Here is a 6,000-nt window from a genome sequence, read left to right as displayed (position 1 = left end):
TCCCTACAGCTGAACAAGGAAAGCTGGCCACCTGAGCACAGATGATGGGGCTGGACTATTTTGAAGCCACCGGTGCTGGATTCAGGATACACAACCTTTCTGTCCACAGTTTGCCATTACGTGAGATCCTTCTGTGTCATCGGTATCCCTCCCCTCTTTCCATGCTGCAAGTGCTTTGCAGTGAGCTGTTGAGTCCTGTCATGGGGAAAAGGCCTCTGTATCCTTGATGGAGCATCCGGATGGTTTGCAACCCTACACTGCATTTAACTTTGGCTCCTCTGCACTAGGATGCCCTGCTCCCTGCGACCTGGAAATCATTTTCAAGACAATAGGGGTGCCAAGCTCTGAACACTTGCTTCCTCAGGCTGTCTCAGCCTCTGTACTGGTTGGGTTTACCTTGGTCAGGTCAGGTTTTGGTGTCCATACATGACAGATGCACTTGACACCCCCCTTAACCAAACTAGCAACAGTTTGGTACAGGCTCCAAAGGGGGTAAAGGCCTGGGCTGTAGCCTGGCCAAGAACTCTTGTAGGAAATCCACAAAGGAACAGAGTGACCCAGTGAGCATTGATGCATATGAGCTTGGAACACCGATCATGCGATTAACACCTGAATAGTGGGTGGTTTTTCCAAGACTCATTTGTCAAGGAACAAATTTGTGGGGACAAGGAGTCTCATGCATACCTTTCCCATTGTATGCAATTTGACTACAAGCCAACCACTTTATCCCATAAATATGACAGCCTAAGCGAGCCTTCTTTGAGCTCTCCCTGCTAGGCAGCGTGGCTGCATGGCGGTGATCTCCCCTTGAGCTGGGACACCTCTCAAGGTTGCTCCTCAAGGAGAGATTCCTCTTACCAATGACAGATCTTTGGATGAGTCCAGTTCCAGCTCTCTCTAAATTGCAGCTGGACTGCATGCCAGGTGACTCTGCCCCTGAGCAGGGATGCCTCTCAAGGTTTGAGATTCCTCACCTGAGACTAAGAGATCCTTCCTTGCCCAAGGTGGAGACACCCCTTGTTCACAACAGGTCCTCGGTAAGTGACGGATAACATGCTGAATTAGTACCAATGAAAACCACGTAGCTAATTCTATTAGACATAAGTCGTTGTCCAACTCTGAGATTAAGATTGGACCTAGCCACACCTAAGGTCCATCAGGAGTTTAGAAAGCAAGGGGGTCTACTCTGAACCTCGTGACTCAACGGGAGGGTCTCCCTTACCTTTTTGCATCTTCGGTCTCTGTGCAAATCATTCTAGCTTGATTCTAACTCGATTTTCCTTTGTTTCTTCCATGTAGTAAGTAATAGAGCAAGCCTTGCCATGGAACCTTGTTAAGTCGTGCTTTTACAACATCATATTAAAACCACTTTTGCTAATACCTTTGACGATGATTCTTGAAGTGATCTAAATCACTCATTCTGTGACAAATTGGTGCAGTCGGCAGGATCCTAAATCAGGATTTGCAAGGTGTTTAGGAGACTAAGATTGTTTTGCTTCCTGATGGCAACCTGACTTCCTTTCTGCCTCTTTCTCTCCCTTCCTCATTGCCTGGTTTGTTGGTCTTCTATGGAAGAGAGGTCTCAAGACACCTCAGAGGAAGGAGCATAACAACCTGGGGCCTGATGTCTTTGCTGAGGGCATAGCAGGAGAGCCAGTCCTGTGTGAGTGAGCAGGACAGGGAGCACTTCGCTAAGCCTGGGACACCAATGACACCAAGTGGTGGTAGTGGACTTTCACAAACATCTCTCTGAGCCAGCTTTTCCTCATGGGGCAGTCCCACAACTAAACAGAAACAAATGTCAGTAGTGAAGGTGGCTTGTCTCCATTTCTCTTATCTCACTTCACATCCTTTTGCCATCCCTGGGGTCATACCATGGCCACAGGTTGTGGAGGAAGTCCAGGGGACCAACTACAATCACAGATGTCCATGCTCTGAACTGTCACAGTTTCTGAGGATCTGTGCCGCAGTTCTGCTCTGCGGTGGTCTGTGTGCCCCAGGGAAGTCGTCCCAGTGACCTCAGTTGAGTCAGCGGCCTCGTTGCATCTCTGCTTATGGTGTGAGCTAGATCTTGAGTCCAAGCAGCAGCATGGAGGGGCAGCTTTGAACCAGAGCAGCAAGGGGAACAAACACAGAGCTGGAAAAAAAAAACAAACCCTGAAGAATTTGCTCATTTCCCTAGCCTGGAAACAAAGCTTTGATCCTGGAAACCCCCAAAGAATATGACCTGGTGAGTGATAGGGCATTGTGCTGAGAGACTCTGTGTGCTGTGGACTGGCAGATAAATGTCAGAAAGGCAGATGCCAGGACAGAGCAGGCAAATTGCCAAAAAAAGGTATTCCTCAAAAGTTTTTCTGATCCTCTCAGCTTGTAATTTAAATTGAAGAGGGATTGGGGCTTGAGTGGTTGCTTGCCTGTGCGGGAGAAAGAGAAACATTGGAACAGTCAAGCAGTGGAGCAGGTCACCCAGCTTCATACCTGGAGGTTTTCAAGACCTGACTGGGCAAAGCCCTGAGTAACCTGGTCTGACCCCAGAGCTGACCCTGTTTGAAGCAGATGGCTGGACTAGAGATCTGCCGAGGTCCTCTCCAGCCTGAGTTACCCTATGCTTCTAGGATGGTGTCCAAGGCAGGTGCTGGACACCTTGCTTCTCAGCAACACATGTCTGGGGGGGGCCAACATTGCTCCAGAGCTCTACGTAGCAGTTCAGAGGAGGAGGATGAAGTGGTGCTTCATGGTGGAGCAGGCACCCCTCACCTGGACTACTGCCAGTGGAGGACCCATGTGGGAGCATATACATCCCCAAAGGGACCACAGCCTGTGGATGAGCCCATGACAGAGCAGGTACATCCCCAAGGCAGACATGAGTGTTGAGCAGTCACAGCAGAGCACGGGAAAAGAGCGAGCAGGAAGGAGCAGCAGAGAGGAAACTGCTACGACCTGACCGCATCCCCTTCCCGTTGCCTGCCGCTTCACCAAGGGGACCGAGCGTAACCTGCAGTGATAACGAGGAAGAGGAGAGGTTCTGGGAGCGATATCGAACCTGGCAAAGGGGAAGAGAGGTGCTTTCCCCAAGTGTGAAAATGCTTGGGCGTTTTTGGTTTTTTTCCCAAAACCTGAATCAGTACTCAAATATTTATATTATATTAATTGACAATAAATTAAGTTAAATTCCCCAAGTCAAGTCTGTTTTGCCCATGACAGTAATTACCAAGTGACTTCCCTATCTTTATCTCGACCCACAAGATAATGATGGGGGGAGATGGGGGACAGACAGACAGGCAGTTGGACAGGTTCTTGCTGGGTGGGTGGGAGAATGAGGATCTCACCTAGGTATTTCATGGCAGGTTTCTGCTGTGATGTTCAGGAACCTGCTCACCCTCCCATGAGCTTTCCTGGGCGGGATGTGAGCTGGTGGTCCCATGACATGACATCACGTCAGGAATCCCATTAGGCTGTCAGTCCATCACACTGCCAGTTGAGAGGCATCTGGTCTGCTCCAGTGTCAAACACGATATACTATGTCATTATTTTTCTTGCTTATAATTAGTTTTAAGCCAAGGCTTTGCTACAGCTAATGAAAGGCGAGCTGGGGGTCACCCACATCCCAGCACACAGCAGCAAGCCTGGGCAAAAAAATACAGGTTGGAGGAAGGCTTCCTGCAGTCCTGGCCATGAGTGACTGCAGAAGGACAGTGGGACACCTCCTGAGCAAAGCTGGTGGGTAGGAGACCGTGAAGGACACAAGAAGGGAATAGAGGCTGCTGTGCTGCTACAGGTGGGTGGTTCACCAGCAGATTGGAGAACTTGGGACAGCTCCAAGCAGTAGCGAGGGGATGCTCTCTCCAGGGGCTGCAGCCGTGCAACTGGTCCAGTGAGACAGGGGAGGCATGGCATGATCTGAACCATCATAACCTGCCTCCTGGAAAATTCCCTCCTAGCTTGGTCCCGCTCTCCTGAAGGATGACAGGCTCTAGCATTGGGGCATTTGATGGGAGCACCAGGTTTTGAAGGCAATGTTTGGGGCAAACTAGTTGTAGGATGTTTGGTTTTTACCCACCAAACCCAACCTTTGAATAGCTGAGAAAATGCCAACTCCGAAGCCTCAAAAGCTGGGCCGTAAGTGGAAAACAAATGCTCATTTATTGGTCTAAGATCTGCAAGCTTTGGAGGCAAGTGCATGGGTTTTGTGTTTGCTGCAAGGGGGATGCTGGGTCTCTGTTACTGAAACACATCGTTCCCAGCTGGCAACACCTGGGCAATTGCTGCCAGCAAACCCAGGAGTGGCACACAGGGGACAAGACGGGCGACAGGCGAGCAGTTGGGCAGACAGGCAACTCTGCAAATAACCTGCAGGCTCATTTTTTTTTGCAAACAGGAGCAGTGTGAAAGCTGGTTGTGCCCACAAACATGACCTGCACCCCAAGGATAAGCTCAGAGAAGGAATGGTGATCACATCACGCATTTCTGCAATACCTATCTCTTTTTCACCTCCCAGAGTTGCCAGCCTGCACCAAGCAGGACCTGGGGATCCCATGATGTCCCCAGCTGTCCCCTACACTGGTGGCTTCAGCTCTCACCTGGCTTGGGACATCCTGTGACATCGGCAGTGGGTTTGCAGCACCATGCCATCTCCTGAGAAGCATCTCCAGGCCTGGGGCTGGGCAGGAGCCGGCCCATTGCTGTGCCATAATGCAAGTGGGCCAGGGCATCTGTGCCTGCATGCCCCGCATCTGCCCTGGGATGGAGACCAGACATTCCCTCCTGCAAGTCCTCAGAAAAGGGTTTAGGGCTGCCACTGCTTTTCCTTTGCACGTGAGTAAGTTCCTGTGGGAGCAGTACATTCATAAATGCCATCCGGGCTTCAAGCCATCCTTGAAGCGATAGGGAGCAAGGTGAGAAGGTCTCCTGCCATGGCTTTCTCCCCTCTACTGGTCATCAGCATGTTCAGATGCTGGATTGTCTCTTAGCTTGGCATGACATGGCTCTTGGCTCCTGTTGCTCTTGGGAGAAGGGCTCTCCTCCCTGCAGGAGCTCAAAGGTTCAGGTTGAATTTAGCATCAGAAGCGTGGAGGGGAAAAGCTTATGGTTTCATTTACAGCTGTCGTGGTTTAACCCCAGCCAGCAACTAAGCACCACGCAGCCGCTCACTCACTCCCCCCCCACCCAGTGGCTTGGGGGAGAAAATCGGGAAAAAGAAGCAAAACCCACGGGTTGAGATAAGAACAGTTTAATAGAACAGAAAAGAAGACACTACTAATGATAATGATAACACTAATAAAATGACAACAGCAATAATGAAAGGATTGGAATGTACAAATGATGCGCAGTGCAATTTGTCACTACCCGCCGACCGGCACCCAGCTAGTCCCCCAGCGGCGATTCCCCCCCCCACTCCCCAGTTCCTATACTAGATGGGACGTCATATGGTATGGAATACCCCGTTGGCCAGTTTGGGTCAGGTGCCCTGGCTGTGTCCTGTGCCAACTTCTTGTGCCCCTCCAGCTTTCTCGCTGGCTGGGCATGAGAAGCTGAAAAATCCTTGACTTTTGTCTAAACATTACTTAGCAACAACTGAAACCATCAGTGTTATCAACATTCTTCACATACTGAACTCAAAACATAGCACCGTACCAGCTACTAGGAAGACAGTTAACTGTATCCCAGCTGAAACTAGGACAACAGCATCACTCTGGAATCTGCTGCCAGGTTTAGCTCTGCCTAGGGACAGCCCCAGCGGTGGCTGGGGGACATAGGTTATATCTACAAGCAGCACTTTCAGAAGGTGCAGAACCAGAGCCTGCTCATTGGGCTGTGCTCCATCACCCATTTTGGGCAGCCCCCATTTGTGCCCTTCTACAGCTGCCCTGCGCAATGGAGGAGCCCAGGGCTGTACCTCTGCCCACGTGAGTACTTAACTATGTGCACAAGGTGAAGGTGCACCAAGCAATCATCCCAAAGCAGGCACATAAACAGGCTCAGTGTTTAATGGTCAGCATC

This window comes from Aquila chrysaetos, chromosome 5, assembly GCF_900496995.4.
Source record: "Aquila chrysaetos chrysaetos chromosome 5, bAquChr1.4, whole genome shotgun sequence".
NCBI classification, from domain to species: domain Eukaryota; kingdom Metazoa; phylum Chordata; class Aves; order Accipitriformes; family Accipitridae; genus Aquila; species Aquila chrysaetos.
The sequence above is the reverse complement of the archived record's forward strand: the minus strand, read 5'-3'. Positions refer to the sequence as shown.